Below are 18,466 nucleotides of genomic sequence, written 5' to 3'. Positions count from 1 at the left end.
ATTATGTACAGGATGGATACACAACAAGGTCCTACTGTACAGCACAAGGAACTATAGTCCATATCCTGGATAAACCATGATGGAAAAAGAACAGATATATATGGATAACTGAATCCCCTTGCTGTACAGCAGAAATTAACACAACATGGTACATCAACTATCCTTCCGTAAAAAATGACAACAAAACCCAGCAATGCTAGAATGTCACAAGCACTCTCCTACCTCTAGTCCTGAGACGCTCCGTGGAGACTAAAAGGAAGGTTCTCGGGCAGAAAAGGGGCAAAACGCGTGTGGACCCCAGTCACATACGCTTCCTCTGGTGCTACAAAGAAGGTGGACAGTGGCCGATCAACAGAGGAAGACGTAAAATTCGGAGTCATTTCAGGGTGGGTGTTTTTGGTCATTTGTGGTTTTTAATTATCATGCATTGCCCGTGCGTCATGAGCTGGGCTAATCACAGCCTTGTCCTTGATATCCTGTTTTTCGGGGCTTGAAGTTATCGCTTTATCGTTAAGTCCAAAATTGAGCTGTAGTAAATCACCTTCCTTTAAATGACGTTCTGATTACGCCAGGAGGGGGGAGTCATGGGAACTGATTGCCCCTGAAGCCCTTTCAGGGTAAACGGCCACAGGAAATGGGGCTGAAACAAGCTTTTTGAATGTTATTTCTTTATATGTGCACAGGACGGCCGCCAACAAACATATCCGACTGAAAAGTGCCCACAAAAGAACGAAATATATTGACTGTAACTGTGGGATCCATCTCTGCTGCTTAACTTATTACACAGCTCTGAAGCCTGTGCAGTTTCATTTACACATAACACACATACACCATACGTTATACAGAAAGAAATTTCACCCAAGTTTTTTTTTTTTTTAATAAATTTTTTATTTCTTTCTTTTTGGCTGCGTTGGGTCTTTGTTGCTGCACACAGGCTTTCTCTAGTTGTGGCGGGTGGGGGCTACTCTTCATGGTGGTGCGTGGGCTTCTCACTGCGGTGGCTTCTCTTGTGGAGCACGGGCTCTAGGTGCGTGGGCTTCAGTAGTTGTGGCTCACAGGCTCTAGAGTGCAGGCTCAGTAGTTGCGGTGCACAGGCTTAGTTGCTCTGTGGAATGTAGGATCTTCCTGGACCAGGGCTCGAACCTGTGTCCCCTGCATTAGCAGGCAGATTCTTAACCCCTGCACCACCAGGGAAGTCCCTCACCCAAGTTTCTTGAAGCAACACACGCGTCTAGTTACTTATAATATATGATGTATGCAAATTAAGTATGTTTAAATGATATGTAATGACGTTTCCTCTTAAGTTTCTTAAACACACACACATTATTTGTATCTAATACATAACATATGAGAATATGTGTCTTTATAAGTTAAATACCTTTAAATTTTATGTAAAGATGGTTCCTCAAGTTTAAAATCACACAGACAACTCGATTATTTACATATATAACATAAATGTGTATGCATGTCTACGCACATACACATACACACACATATCCCATTCCTCTTATGATTCTTAAATCTTCACTCTTACAGGTACTTCAGATTCTCTTTCCGTACAATTTAATACATAAATTTACTTGTATTTCAATGCTCTGGGTATCACAATGAATTGCCCAGATCCAAAGTTTGTACTAAATGACTGCTTCAGGACAGCTGGTATTTAGAGAGAGTTGGAGAGTCCCAGTGGACCCCAAGCACACCAGTAGTCTGGCACTTTTAAAAGCATGATGGTGGAGGGGCAGAGATCCAACCTAATGGGAAGTTAACAGGTACTACTTTCTTGTTAAAGAGTATGTGTGATGTGCTTGGGAAATGCTAGGTTAAAAAAAAAAAAAATGAGAAAAGTATCCTTGACCTCAGGTACGAAGCATTTTGAGTGACATGTGGCTTGTGGATTTCAGAGGGATGATGCAAGGTGCATTGTTTCTTCCAGGGTTGTGTCATCTTGGGGAGGGAGAGGAGGTGGCCAGAAGCCCACTTTCCACTCCCCCCTGCTCTTTGTTTAACTGGGGTTCGCTTGGTCAGGCTGAACAGGATAAAACCTGCTTCTCTGGGCCTGGCTGGGCTAAGAGGTGCTCAAATAAATACGGTCACAGTCGGACAAGGCTGCTGCTGCCATTATGGGTTTCCATTCAAATGGTAGAAATAAAAAACAAAAATGTTTCTCCTGGTTTATTTTTTTCGACCTTTCTTTATCCTTTTTTCTTATAGTTTTTTGTTGGTGGTCTCCAGGACAGATGGATGGATGGATGGATGGATAGATAGAATCATGAATGTAGTTAATTTTCACATTAGTCGTCTATTAGGGATGTGGTTTTGATTACCCTCAGTATAAGAAACTTTAAAAACACAGAGAAGAATATAGAAATAGATAATGCTGCCTGTGAGTTCCTTGAGAGGCAGCAAGATACACCCTCCCTGTGCCTTCTCAGCTGTCTGACCCATGGATAAGGATAATTACATCACCTGCCTCTGTCATAGAGAGAATGAAATAAGAGATGTTTCTAAAGCAGTGAGCGTGTTCCAGTCCTCTGAAGGCTGGGGGCAATTACTGCAGTTGTTAGGAAACAAAAAAGCCACTTTGAACCTGGAACTGCTCATCGCTCTTTCCTGGAGGCTCTCCATATTTGCCTTGAGTACGTGTTTCTGAGAACAGACAGGCTTGCTAAGACGTCACGTGGAATCAAGGCCCTTCTGATAAGCCAGCGGTGTCATCTGAAGTAGCCCATGTGCCAGGGAGGCCGCGCAGTGACTCTGCCCTAGGGACAAGAGACTCGGCATGCAGGGCCCTGGGCACCCCTCCTGTGAATCTGGGAAGGAGACGGAAGGGACCCAGATGCCCGGGCACGTCTGCTGTGGACACCACCACCCCTAACAGGTCCTGGAGGCAAGGGGTAGGCCAGAGGATTCAGCCACACCCAAAAATCAGGAGCGGGAGAAGAGCGGGAGACAGAGGGAGAGGGAGGGAGCAAGGAGAGAAGGGAGACTCAGGGGAACCACGGACCGAAACCTCCCGCCCTGGCCGGGCCCGAGAGTAGCCACTGGCATGAGTTCTCTTAGAACAGGAGGTCCTGGTAAGGAACACGGAATTGACAAGTTACCACCAACTGGAAGAATTTGGGAAAGGACAAAAGGAGAGAGGAGTCCACAGGTCCTACCAACCTCCCGGAATCCTTCTCGGGGAATCCACCTTGGCTGACCGATGCGCGCACCATCAGGAAGGACCCTGAGTCAGAACGATTGGCCAGAGACAACCAGGAAACTAACCCCATCACCATAAAACCTGAGACCGTGAGCCACGTGGCAGAGCAGTACTCCTGGGTCCCCTCACCCTCCTGATCTCCAGCCGGGCGCCCCTTCCCAATAGAGTCTCCTGCTTTGTCAGCACGTGTGTCTCCTCGGACGATTCATTTCTGAATGTTAGACAAGAGCTCACTCTCAGGCCCTGGAAGGTCCCCTTCCTGCAACAGGAGGAAGGAAAGAGGGAGGGCAAGAGAACTCAGTAGAGGTATCATGAGTCCTAGCGGTGAGCAGCGCTCCTGAGGGGCAGGTAGCGGGGAGCCTCAGGCCCCTCCCTCAGGTGTCCATGGTCATAGGGTCTGGGGGCCAGAGGGAATTCTGAAACAGCGTACGGTTCAAACATGCACCTCACTGCCCCCACGGTTGACCATTCAGCCTCGGTCCATACGTGTGATTTTGCACAGTGCTATCGACTTAGGTGCGAACGCTGTGTGTGTTAGCAAACATGTTTTCCCTCATCAGTGAATGCTACAAAGCTCATGCCAGAAGTTCCCTTTTCTTCTTAAGAACCTGAACCTGCATTTTACTCCTTTTGTAGGACTTTAAGAACTCTGTCCATTTCCTGAAGGTTGGTTTAAAAGTCAAATAATAAAAGCTGTACTTATATAATATTGTAAGTCAACTATGCTTCAATAAAAATGTTTAAAAAGCTGTAAATATGCTTCATGCTAATATGCACATTGCATTATGCTGAAATCAAATAAATCGATCTGGGGCATGGATGTCTTTCCACACTCTCCTCGCTAGACAGCTGGAGGACCCACAGGGACACACGACCATCCCCCACGGAGATCACTGGCCAGGATCCACACACACAATAAATGCTAGTAAGGCTTAACTGATTTCCTGTTTTCTACATAAAATCCTCACACGTCGAGGTTCTCACATGCCTGCACACCACCACGAAGTGTGCTTCATGCCCCAGGAGGGGAGGGTCAGTGGCCTAGACCTCTTGGGGACCTGGGTGAAATGCAGATGCTGATTTAGGAGGGCCGGGTGGCACCTGGGGGTCCGCATCTTTGCAAGGTCCCAGATGGCGCTGATGCCGTGGGTCTGTGGACCACTTTTGCCGTCTACCACTGTGAGCACTAAACGGGGCTCCTCTCTTGAAGGCAGGTCCTCCAGGTGGTACCCTGACTGCAAAGGAGGTCAAGACTAATGACCTTCCCGCAAAATACTAACAGCATCCTGGAGGAAAACGCCACGAGAGGCAGATGCAGCCATCCACGTCAGGCCTCCCTTCTGGAGTTCCCGGGGCTTGGGGGAAACAGGTGGGAGGAGGGGACCACATCCCCTGGTCCCCACTCCCTTGCCAGCTACATATGGAAGCCAGAGCTTTTGATTTCCCAGCATCATTAGGAAAGGTGTCCCCTTGGGTCCATCCTGACCCTGAATGTGATGCAGAAGCCTATCTCCTTGGGCTGGAGGGTGCGGGCAAGGCTTGTGAACCCCCCGTGGCTGGAGAAGAGCACAGACTGCAGGTACCTGTCCACAGACGGCCACAGAGAGCCCCAGGCCCGAGCCCAAGCTACCCCCAATCTCCACTGGATGGGACTCGCACCTCACAGACGTGAAAACGAGGATGGGGTAGAGGCAGATTATGGATGGCGGCTACAGCAGACTGGTCACCAGACAGACAGACCCTAGCTCCTCGAGGAGCTGAGAGACCATGGCAAGTGACTGTCGCTTACTTATCTGGTGTCTATAAGGAAAGTGTTAATTAGCAGGACACTTAACTGTGTCTTAAAAGCGAGAAAGGACACATTTTCTAAGTAGCGATGAGCATGCTGTTGTCAGGAAGATGTTGTCAAAATGAATCGGTGAAATGTTTTAGCTTTACAAGGAGTATGTTTTTTTATTTTTTTAAATCCTTCTTGAATCCAGGACAGAGAGCTCTTGAATTGGGTCATGAATTCTTGGAGTCAAGGGACATGGGGAAGGCGACTGCATACACAGGGCAGAACCTCTGAGCTATCACCCTGCTTTCCTGGTCCATTAGGCTACTGGGATTCCATATACATATGAGTCTATATACATGTGTGCATGTGCGTATGTACAAGCAGAAATAAAGATAGATGGACAGACAGATAGATAGAGGAATGGATAGATGGATGGATGGATAGATGGATGCATAGACAGAAGAATGGATAGATAGATAAGACAGACAGACAGGAGGTGCTTGCTACTGGCATCTTGTGGGTAGAGGCAAGGGAGGTTGCTAAATGTAATACAATGCACAGAAACACCCCTTCTCCCCACCCCCCAATGAAAATTATTGCATTATTTTGGTAGGGCTTCCATAATAAAGTACCACAGGCTGGATGGCTTAAGCAACAGACATTTATTCCCTCCCTGTCCTGGAGGCTGGAAGTCCAAGATCTAGGTGTCTGCAGAACTGCTTCCTCCTGAGGCCTCTCTCCTGGGCGTGCAGACGGCCATCTCCTCCCTGTGTCCTCAAGTGGTCGTCCCTGTGTGTGTGTCTGTGTCCTGATCTCCTCTTCTTATAAGAACACCAATCCTATCAGGGCCCACCCTAATGACCTCATTTTACCTTCATCCCCTCTTTAAAGATCTCCAAATACAGTCCCATTCTGAGGTCCTGGTGTCTGGCTCGGGCTTCAGCACTGAATTTTGGAGGACACGATTCAGCCCATAACGACCTTCCTGCCCTCAATATATATAATGCCAAGGGGGAAAACCCTGAACTAAAGGTACATGGGCGAGTGACTTCTGTAGGTTCTAAAACCTCAGTTCAACACTTATCTCTTTGCATCCCTTCCTATGTGCTAAGGCTGTGTGGTCACCTGCAAACTCTCCTTGGCGAGCCTGCTGTTTCGCCCTAAAGGCCACCTGTGGTGCCACGCCTGGGAGAGAACATCGGCCCACGTGGACCCTGAGGCCAGAGGTCTGCAGGATGACCTGCATTTCCGGTCCTCACAGGCACGTCCACATGGCTGTTAACAGGAACGTCTGCTTCAGTCACCAGCCCAACCACAAAGTCACCTTGCTTTAAATGCCAGGCGAGGCGGGCTCACGCCTGTCACCCTTTCTCTACCTTATTGAGGCCGTGGGCTCGATCATATTCTAACTGCACCTTACCGCGGGTGGCAGCTGAGGAAGGCTGGCAAAGGGTCCCCATGAGCCTGTGGCTGAAAGGCTCCTGTGATGCAGGGCTTTCAGCGCGAAAGTGGTAAAGTTGTAGGAATGCCAGGACAGCTGGGTCACTCGATATAGGACAGAAGTAAGTAAAAAACCTGGTTATCAATTTTTTAAAGAACAAAATAAAAGATAATATTCTACAATGGACTAAATGTCTGTGTCCCCCTAAAATTCATGGCTTGAAGCCCCAACCCCCAATGAGACGGTATTTGCAGGTGGGATCTTTGGGAGTTTACTTCTTTTTTTTTTTTTTTCAAATTTATTCTTAATTGAAGTATAGCTGATTTACAATGCTGTGTTAATTTCTGCTGTACAGCAAAGTGACTCAGTTATACATCTATACATTCTTTTTCATATTCTTTGCCATTATGGTTTACCAGAGGATATTGAATATAGTTCCCTGTGCTATACATTAGGGCCATGGGAGTTTACTTCTGGTATCAATTCCAATTCCAGAGTTTTCTGACCCCAGGAAGCAATTCTCCAACACCAGTGGTGTGTCCTACAGTTCAGCTCAACTCTGACCTATCTACCCGGAGATAGCTTCAGATCCCACAGGGTAAGGGCTCCATCCCACAAAGTCGCCTCCCTCCACTGAACACCTCCCCCTGCCCACACGCCTTAAGACATCAATCAAAAGTCCAGGTTGTCACCTGTGCATGTGACCAACCAGTTTTAGATAAGAGGTTCCTACAACCGGCTCCTCAGGTTTGATTAATTTGCTGCAGTGGCTCACAGAACTCAGGGAAACACCTTACTTTCCTGTTTACTGCTTTATTATAAAACGACATGACTCTGGAACAGCCAGTTGGAAGAGATGCACAGGGCAGGTATGGGGAAGGGGCACGGAGCTTCCATGCCGTCTTTAGGGCATAACCCTCCCAGCACCTCCACGGGTTCACCCACCCAGAAGCTCCAAACCTGGGGCTTTTATGGAGGCTTCATTACCTGGGCATATTGATTCTATCATTGGCCATGTATGATAGATTCAACCTCCAGCCTCTCTCCCCTCCTCAGAGTTGGGGGTGAAACTGAACCTTCCAACCCTCTAATCAGACAACTGGTTCCCCTGGCAATATGTCCTCACACGTAGGGGCTTTGCAAAAGTCACCTCCTTAACATAACAAAAGACACCTTGATCTCTTTCCTCACTTAGGAAATTCCAAAGGTTTTAGGAGCTGCCTGAAATGGAACAAAGACCAAACATGTATTTCTTATAACTCACAGGGCAGTAATTAGGTTTAGATGAGGTCATGACGGTGGAGTCCCCATGGTAAGAATAATGTCCTTATAAGAATAGACATCAGGGCTTCCCTGGTGGCGCAGTGGTTGAGAATCTGCCTGCTAATGCAGGGGACACGGGTTTGAGCTCTGGTCCGGGAGGATCCCACATGCCGCGGAGCGACTAGGCCCGAGAGCCACAACTACTGAGCCTGCGCGTCTGGAGCCTGTGCTCCGCAACAAGAGAGGCCGCGACAGTGAGAGGCCCGCGCACCGTGATGAAGAGTGGCCCCCACTCGCCACAACTAGAGAAAGCCCTCGCACAGAAACGAAGACCCAACACAGCCAAAAATAAATAAATAAATTAATTAATAAACCCCTACCCCCAACATCATCTTTAAAAAAAAAAAAAAAAAAAAGAATAGACACCAGACGTCCACCCCCATCTTCCTACCCCATCTGAGGACACAGAGAGAAGGCAGTCATCCAGGATCCAAGAAGCAGTCTTTCCTCAGGAACTGAAGGCTGCCGGTCCCCTGATCTCAGACTTCCAGCTTCCAGAACAGTGAGAACTAAACGTCTGTTGTTTAAGCAGCCCGGTCGATACCTTGTTAGAGCAGCCCATGCTGCCTAACACAATTTCTTAGTTAAGTGTCTCTCACCACCAACAAGGAATTCTACAAGTCTCTGAAACTGACAGACAACTACCCTTAGCACTTACCTAAGAGGTCATGAGTGCTTACGTTTTTATTATTGTGTGCTGTTTAGAGTTTGATCTTATTAAATAGAAAGAATATATATGTTTATGTATACTTACACTTTATATATGCATATACCTTATGTATGGATGGATATACTTTATGTATATTTATATCCATCCATACATAAGGAATACAAGTAAATACACATATCTAAAATATATATTATATATATAACAGATATGCCACTGTATGGATATATAAAGAGTGTCAAAGTTTCACTCAAGACACCAGTACTTTGATGTCTGTCCTCCGTCCCCTGCACCTTAAAATTTCAAGCTGCTCCCATGTGAGTACTGCAGCTCAAGGAAAGTTGAGCATGGAACCCTTGCAACTGGAGAAGGCGTCCTGGCATCTCCAAGCTCACCGCAAAGCCCAACTGGTCCTGCCACCAGCAGCCCCAAATGTTCCTCGGGTCTTGAATCAACACAGCCCTTTGAGACTCAGGCCAGGCGCTGTGGGGCTTTGCAAGTGTAACCTGCAAGACAGGCATCAGTTGTGAATTTCACACATCCTAGGACCAGGGTAGATGGAGCTAGGGAAGGAAATCAGGGCTGCTGAGCGCAAACTGCAGGCCTGGGACTGCTTCCAAAGATAACTTGGGCTCTAAGCAGCTTTCGAAATGCAGCACACAAAGCAAACACATAGACGGAAGAACCAAGACAGCAAAATAAGGAAGCTGAAATGAGTCAGGACTGTACAGAGAGTGGCATATATACGTATATGTATATATGTGTTTTCTTTTACAATATATGGCATGTGTAAGTTGACACATTGTGTGGGAAAGGATCGTCTTTTTATTTGTGCCATCAGACATGAGCTTTCGACACCATCGTATTACAGTTTACTGGATTGTCTGGGTTGCATTTTAAAGTTGTCAGGAAAAGTAAGCTATCGTGCCACAGGGAAAAGACAATTTTGCAAAAATAAAATGTAATGCATGGAAAGAAAGCCATCCTCCCTCTTCGTAGAAGTTCTGTGTGTATCCATCTCTGGCTGTTAGGAGAATTATGAACAGCTAAACAGGACCCAGTGACCTGTGTAGAAACGACTTTAATAGAACACATTTTCTTTTTTTTTCAATCTACCTTGTGACAAAGAAGCATTATTCAGTTTTCTTGTTGTTGTTGTTGCTTTGAAGCGAAAGGCATCTTCCATCGTGTACAAGAGATGTTTCTGAAGAGTGCGGAAAATAATACTTAAAAAAAAATCACCTGAGCCATGTTTTCACGCCTTGTGGGAGAAGTTCCCCAATGCATCTCTTCCACAACTGCCATGAGATTTTGTCAGCTTAGCCGCTGTGAAGGGGGAACCCACTGCCAGCACCTTGGTTCCTGGAAGTGAACAAATTGGATTGTCCACCCAGACATGCCCAGTGTTGCAGCCATGGCACCAGGGCAAGGGGGATGCTCTCCAAGGATGTCTGTACCAGGACATGTGATGCCTTCATCACCTGTATCTATGTGTTTGCTTATTTTTGCAGCAAATCTTTAGGAAGCTTCAAAACCCAGGCAACTCCCTAAGCTCCTTCTAAGAAGCCAACTTTTTCTAACATGGAGATCTCCTGCATTATCCCTGCTGTTTCCAATCCTTCACCCTGGCGTTGGAGGCTTTTTTTTTCCCCTTTAAAAAAAATACTCCTTTTAGGGGGCGGAGTCACAATGGCGGACTGGACCAGGAGGACGCAGAATTCGCGTCTCCGCGCAACTAGGGCACCTACCAGGCACCGGCGGGGGGCCGCGGACACCTAAGGGGACGGCAGGAACCCCCAGCGACTGGGTAGGACGTGGCGGGTGAGGAAAAGTGAGGGGGGAAGAGAAGTGAAGGCGGGAGGGGACTGGCGCCCTGAGGGGTGGCTGGGGGAGGTGAAGGGCTCCCTTGCCCGAAGGGGGAAATTGGGGAATCACTGGGAGGGCAGAGGATCAGAAGGGAGTGTGGCCAGGTTTCCCCTGCCCACTTGGGCCCCCAGGAACATGCTGAGATCCCGGGCCTGATGCTCTGCCCACCTAGGCCCCCTCCAGCCACGAGGGTCCTGAGGGAGAGGGAGGGAGGGAAGGGGGAGCAAAAGTAAAGGCCGGCCCTCAGGGACCGGCACCCCCTGAGGGGCGGCTGGGGGAGGGGAGGAGTTCCTACAAAGAAGGAACCAAAGTTCCTTCTTTGTTTAGGGGTCCAGCGGGGATGGGGGAGACCCTGGGGGAGGGGGGGCGCGGAGGAACGGAAGGGAATGCAGCCAGCACTGTCCCTGTCCACTTGGGCACCGGGGAGCCTGTTGGGCTACTGGGCCTCATCCTCTGCCCTGGGAGCCTCCCTCCTGCCACTCAGAGCCCAAGCCCCGCCCCTGCACCCCACCCAGGGCCCCACCTCTACACTTGGAGACCCCCCTCCGAGACCCCCTCCAACGTGCCGGACCTAACCCGACCTACACACACCCACCCAGGGCCGGACCCTGAAACTCCCGAACTCCGCTCCAGAGGCCCTCCTTTCCATGTGCTGCCTCTCCCCTTCCGTGCAGGTCCTGAGCAGAGGCCCCGCCGCACCCTGAACTCCACCCCTGCCTAAGTTCCACCCCTGCCTCAACTCTGCCCCCGTAGCCAAGGCTTTTGGGTTTTTTTTGCTTTTTTCCTCTTTTAGATTGGGGTTTTGTTTTACTTTGTTGATTCATTGTTGTTGATTCATTTATATCTTTATTTTTTCTAATAAATCTTTTCCTTTTTAAATTTTTTTTAAAATTAATTAATTAATTTTGTTTTGTCTGCATTGGGTCTTCATTGCTGTGTGCGGGCTTTCTCTAGTTGGGGTGAGTGGGGGCTACTCTTCGTCGCAGTGCACGGGCTTCTCATTGCTGCGCCTTCTCTTGTTGCGGAGCATGGGTTCTAGGTGCGCAGGCTTCAGTAGTTCTGGCTCGTGGGCTCAGTAGTTGTGGCTCGTGGGCTCTAGAGTACAGGCTCAGCAGTTGTTGCACACGGGCTTAGTTGCTCCGCAGCATGTGGGATCTTCCTGGACCAGGGCTTGAACCCTTGTCCCCTGCACTGGCAGGCGGATGCTTAACCACTGCACCACCAGGGAAGTCCAAAATCTTTTATTTTTATAATTTTATTTTATTCTTTATACTTTGTTATTGTTCTGCTCCTTTTGGCTTGCCCCCCCCACCCCCCGTGTTTTTTTCTTTTTTCTATTGAGGTTTTGTTTTATACTGCTGCAAATGTTTCAATTATATTTTTATTTTTCCTAATATATTTTTCATCTTTCTAATTTTATTTTGTATTTTGTTCTTTGTTATTGTACTGCTCCTTTTTCTCTTTTTACTTTTTTTTTGTGTGTGTGTGACACCGTGCAGCTTGCGGGATCTTGGTTCCCAGGATGGAGGTTGGGCCTGAGCTCCTGTGGTGGGAGCTCCAAGTCCAAAGCACTGGACTAATAAAGAACCTCAGACCCCAGGGAATATCAGTCAGAGTGAGGCCTCCTGGATGTCCTCATCTTGGCACCATGACCCGGCTCTATCCAACTGCCTGCAAACTCCAGTGCTGGACGCCTCAGACCAAACAACCAGTAAGACAGGAATACAGCCCCACACATCAAAAAAAACCAAAAACCAAAAACGAAACTACGAAAGAATATGTTACAGGCGAAGGAGTAAGGTAAAAACCTACAAGACCAAATAAATGAAGACAAAATAAGCAACCTACCTGAAAAAGAATTCGGAATAATGATAGTAAAGATGATCCCAAATCTCGGAAACAGAATGGAGAAAATACAAGAAACTTTTAACAAGTATCTAAAAGAACTAAAGAGCAGACAAACAGTGATGAACAACACAAAAACTGAAATTAAAAATACTCTAGAGGGAATCAATAGCAGAATTACTGAGGCAGAAGAACAGATAAGTGAGCTGGAAGATAAAATGGTGGGAATAACTGCCAGGGAGCAGAATAAAGAAAAAGGAGTGAACAGAATTGAGGACAGTCTCAGAGACCTCTGGGAAAACATCAAACGCACCAACATTCGAAGTATACAGGGGTCCCAGAAGAAGAGAAAAAAGAAAGGGACTGAGAAAATATCTGAAGAGATCATAGTTGAAAACTTCCCTAATATGGGAAAGGAAATAGTTAATGAAGTCCAGGAAGCACAGAGAGTCCCATCAGGATAAATCCAAGGAGAAATACGCCAAGACATATTAATCAAACTGTCAAAAATTAAATACAAAGAAAACAGCAAGGGAAAAGCAACAAATAACATACAAGGGAATCCCCATAAGGTAAACAGCTGATCTTTCAGGAGAAACTCTGCAAGCCAGAAGGCAGTGGCAGGACATATTTAAAGTGATGAAAGGGAAACACCTACAACAAGATTACTCTACCCAGCAAGGATCTCATTCAGATTAGATGGAGAAATCAAAAGCTTTACAGACAAGCAAAAGCTACAAGAATTCAGCACCACCAAACCAGCTCTACAACAAATACTAAAAGAACTTCTCTAAGCGGGAAACACAAGAGAAGAAAAAGATGCACAAAAACAAACCCAAATCAATTAAGAAAACGGTAATAGGAACATACATATCGATAATCACCTTGAATGTAAATGGATTAAATGCTCCAATCAAAAAACACAGACTAGGGGCTTCACTGGTGGTGCAGTGGTTAAGAGTCTGTCTGCCAATGCAGGGGACACAGGTTCGAGCCCTGATCTGGGAGGATCCCACATGCCGCAGAGCAACTGGGCCCGTGCGCCACAACTACTGAGCCTGCGTGCCACAGCTACTGAAGCCCACGCTCCTAGAGCCTGTGCACCGCACCAAGAGAAGCCACTGCAATGAGAAGCCCGCACACTGCAATGAAGAGTAGCCCCCGCTCGCTGCAACTAGAGAAAGCCCGCATGCAGCAACAAAGACCCAACACAGCCAAAAATAAATAATAAATTTAAATAACACAGACTGGCTGAATGGATACAAAAACAAGACCCTTATATATGCTGTCTACAAGACACCCACTTCAGACCTAGGGACATATACAGACTGAAAGTGAGGGGATGGAAAAAGATATTCCATGCAAATGGAAATCACAAGAAAGCTGGCATAGCAATACTCATATCAGATAAAACAGACTTTAAAATAAAGACTGTTACAAGAGGTAAGCAAGGACACTACATAATGATCATGGGATCAATCCAACAAGAAAACATAACAATTGTAAATATTTATACACCCAACATAGGAGCACCTCAATACATAAGGCAAAGGCTAACAGCCGTAAAAGGAGAAATCGAGAGTAACACAATAATATTGGGGGACTTTAACACCCCACTTACACCAGTGGACAGATCATCCAGACAGAAAATAAATAAGGCAACACAAGCTTTAAATGACACAATAGACCAGATAGACTTAATTGATATTTCTAGGACATTCCACCTGAAAGTGGAAGAATACAATTTTTTCTCAAGTGCACAAGGAACGTTCTCCAGGATAGATCACATCTTGGGTCACAAATCAAGCCTTGGAAAATTTAAGAAAACTGAAATTGTATCAAGCAACTTTTCTGACCACAAAGCTATGAGGCTAGAAATTAATTACTGGGGGGAAAAAAAACAGTGAAACACACAAATACATGAAGGCTAAACAGTGCACTGCTAAATAATGAAGAAATCACTGAAGAAATCAAAGAATAAATCAGAAAATACCTAGAAAAAAGTGACAACAGAAACATGACGATCCAAAACCTACAGGATGCAGCAAAAGCATTTCTAAGAGAGAAATTCATAAAATTCATGCTCACCTCAAGAAACAAGAAAAATCGCAAATAAACAATCTAACCTTACACCTGAAGCAACTAGAAAAAGAAGAACAAAGAAAACCCAAAGTTAACAGAAGGAAAGAAATCATAAAGATCAGATCAGAAATAAATGAAAAAGAAATGAAGGAAACAACAGCAAAGATCAAAACTAAAAGCTGGTTCTCTGTGAAGATAAACAAAATTGATCAACCTTTAGCCAGACTCATCAAGAAAAAAAGGAAGAGGACTCAAATTAGTAAAATTAGAAATTAAAAAGGAGAGATTACAACTGACACCGCAGAAATACAAAAGATCATAAGAGACTACTACAAGCAACTATATGCAAATAAATTGGAAAACCTGGAAGAAATGGAAGAATTCTTAGAAGAGTACAACCTTCCAAGATTGAACCAGGAAGAATTAGAAAATATAGGCAGAGCAATTACAGATAATGAAGTGGAAACTGTAATTTAAAATCTTCCAACAAACAAAAGTCCAGGACCAGATGGCTTCACAGGCAAATTATATCAAACATTTACAGAAGAGTTCACACCTGTCCTTCTCAAACTCTTCCAAAAAACTGTGGAGGGAGGAATACTCCCAAACTTGTTCTACGACGCCACCATCACCCTGATACCAAAACCAGACAAAGACATCACAAAAAAAGGAAATTATAGACCAATATCACTGATGAACACAGATGCACAAATCCTCAACAAAATACTAGTAAACAGAATCCAAAAACACATTAAAAGGATCATACACAATGATCAAGAGGGATTTATCCCAGGGATGCAAGGATTCTTCAGTATACGTAAAACAATCAATGTGATATACCATATAAACAAATTGAAGAATAAAATCCATACGATTATCTCAATAGATGCTGACAAAGCTTTCAACAAAATTCAACACCCATTTATGATAAAAACTCTCCAGAAAGTGGGCATAAGGGAACCTACCTCAACATAATAAAAGCCATATATGACAAACTCACAGCAAACATCATTCTCAATGGTGAAACAATGAAGGAAGTTCCTTTAAGATCAGGAACAAGACAAGGATGTCCACTCTCACCACTCTTATTCAACACAGTATTGGAAGTCCTAGCTGCAGCAATCAGAGAAGAAAAAGAAATAAAAGGAATACAGATTGGAAAAGAAGAAGTAAAACTGTCACTGCTTGCAGATGACATGATACTATACACAGAAAATCCTAAAGATGCTACCAGAAAACTACTAGAGCTAATCAATGAATTTGGTAAGGTTGCAGGATACAAAATTAATGCACAGAAATCTGTTGCATTCCTATACACTAACAATGAAAGATCAGAAAGACAGATTAAGGAAACAATCCCATTTACCATCACAACAAAAAGAATAAAATACCTAGGAGTAAACGTACCTAAGGAGGCAAAAGACCTATACTCAGAAAACTATAAGATACTGATGAAACAAATCAAAGATGATACAAACAGGTGGAAAGATACACCATGTTCTTGGATCTGAAGAATCACTATTGTGAAAATGACTATACAAACCACAGCAATCTACAGATTCAGTGCAATCCCTATCAAATTACCAATGGCATTTTTCACAGAACTAGAAAAAAAATTTCACAATTTGTATGGAAACACAAAAGACCCCGAATAACCAAAGCAATCTTGAGAAAGAAAAACGGAGCTGGAGGAATCAGGCTCCCTGATTCCAGACTATACTACAAACCTACAGTAATCAACACAGTACGGTACTGGCACAAACACATAAATATAGATCAACGGAACAGGATAGAAAGCCCAGAGGTAAACCCACGCACATATGGTCACCTTATATTTGATGAAGGAGGCAAGAATATACAATCGAGAAAAGACAGCCTCTTCAATAAGTGGTGCTGGTAAAACAGGACAGCTACATGTAAAAGAATGAAATTAGAACACTCCCTAACACCATACACAAAAATAAACTCCAAATGGATTAAAGACCTAAATGTAAGGCCAGACACTATCAAACTCTTAGAGGAAAACATAGGCAGAACACTCTATGACATAAATCACAGCAAGATCCTTTGTGACCCACCTCCTAGAGTAAGGGAAATAAAAACAAAAATAAACAAATGGGACCTAATGAAACTTAAAAGCTTTTGCACAGCAAAGGAAACCATAAGACGAAAAGACAACCCTCAGAATGGGAGAAAATATTTGCAAATGAAGCAACTGACAAAGGATTCATCTCCAAATTATACAAGCAACTCATGCAGCTCAACATCACGAAAACAAACAATGCAATCCAAAAATGGGTGGAAGACATAAATAGACATTTCTCCAAAGAAGACATACAGATGGCCAACAAATACATGAAAAGATGCTCAACATCACTAATCATTAGAGAAATGCAAATCAAAACAACAATGAGGTATCATCTCACACTGGTCAGAATGGCCATCATCAAAAAATCTACAAACAATAAATGCTGAAGAGGGTGTGGAGAAAAGGGAACCCTCTTGCACCGTTGGTCGGAGTGTAAATTGATACAGCCACTATGGAGAACAGTAGGGAGGTTCTTTAAAAAACTAAGAATAGAACTACGATATGACCCAGCAGTCCCACTACTGGGCCTATACCCTGAGAAAACCATAATTCAAAAAGAGTCACATACCACAATGTTCATGGCAGCACTATTTGCCATAGCCAGGACACTGAAGCAACGTAATTGTCCACCAACAGATGAATGGATAAAGAAGATGTGGTACATATATACAATGGAATATTACTCAGCCATAAAAAGAAACGAAATTGAATTATTTGTAGAGACATGGATGGATCTAGAGTCTGTCATACAGAGTGAAGTAAGTCAGAAAGAGAAGAACAAATACTGTATCCTAATGCATATATATGCGATTTAAAAAAACGGTACTGACGAATAAAAAAGTGGCAGGGCAGGAATAAAGACGCAGACGTAGAAAGCAGACTTGAGAGCATGGGGCAGTGGAAGGGGAAGCTGGGATAAAGTGAGAGAGCAGCACTGACATATTATGGGGAAGGATGCACACCTCTGTGACTGTATTAAAAGTCATTAAAATGTACACTCTTACATGGCTGATTTGTGTGGTATGTGAATTATATCTTAATCAATTTGTCAGAAAAAAAACCTGCACAAAATAAATAAATAAATAAATAAAAATGCTCCTTTTATCTAAGCAATGAACAGATGCAACATTGTTACCATGGGAGAGAAAAATAACTCTCTCCTTTGTGTGACCATTTGTTTCCAAAAATGGAAAGAAACTGAGAGCAAGAATTCTAAAGGTTCCAGTAGGTGAGCATGGACACACAGTATGTGCCCGATGTTTGTGGAACAAATCTTTTGCAGCTTGAATGGTGTCCCCCTCAAAAAAAAAAAAAAAAAAGTGTAGGAGTCCTAACCCATAGTACCTCAGAGTGTGACCTTACTTGAAGACAGGGTCTTGACATATGTAATGAACTTAGAATGTAGTCATGAGTCTGGGTGGCAATCCTATATGACTAATGTCCTTATAAAAAGGGGAGATTTAGACACAGAAATAGATGCATAGAGAAAACACAATATGATGAGATAGAGGAATAAGGCCACTGTGTACAAGCCAAGCAGAGAGGCCTGGAACCAATCCTTTCCTCAAAAGGCGTTAACCCTGCTGACCCCCGATCTTGGACTTCTGGCTTGAGGCAATACCCTCCTGTTGTTGAGACTACCCGGTCTGTGGTGCTTTGATACAGGAGCCTAGCACATTTGGGTCACAGTCCCTCCACTAACTGGATGATGAACTGCCTTCTCTTAGATCCAGGGTCCTCAATGGGAAATCATGATTGGAGTAAAAACAGGGAATGTGTCTCACAGCGACAGCTCTAAAAAGACATAAATGAATTGAGCATATACTATTTGCCAGTTCCAACAGCTTGACCTGCCTTGCGTCATTTAACACCCCGGTTTTACACACGAGGAAACGAAGGCACAGAGGTTTACTGCTTATTGTTGATACATTTGCTGAACTCAGGTGCCTCCGAGTGCAGTTTACGCACTTCACCAGAAACACAACGCTCAGATTTTAAAGTCTCTGAAACGTTCTTATTTCTGCTTCTGGAAAGATCCTATCTTTATGCTTAAACATGCATATGCAATGCCAACTAACACTAAATAGAAACGGGGGTGTGGGAAAGTATTCCTGAGAGTGGTCGAAAAAAAAGAATGCTTTGCAGGTTGCCTTCAGAAAGTTTGGGGGAAA

General features: G+C 44.6%; 1 protein-coding gene across 3 annotated transcripts in view; it reads right to left on the bottom strand.

Moving 5' to 3' along the window:
* STS (steroid sulfatase) overlaps positions 1–18,466 on the bottom strand; it is a 184,359-nt gene that overhangs the window by 163,612 nt on the left and 2,281 nt on the right. The gene's annotated exons all lie outside the window — the stretch shown is intronic.

Source organism: Orcinus orca, chromosome X (assembly GCF_937001465.1).
Source record: "Orcinus orca chromosome X, mOrcOrc1.1, whole genome shotgun sequence".
Taxonomy (NCBI): domain Eukaryota; kingdom Metazoa; phylum Chordata; class Mammalia; order Artiodactyla; family Delphinidae; genus Orcinus; species Orcinus orca.
Note: the sequence above shows the minus strand (reverse complement) of the source record. Positions and strands in the feature narration are given on the sequence as shown.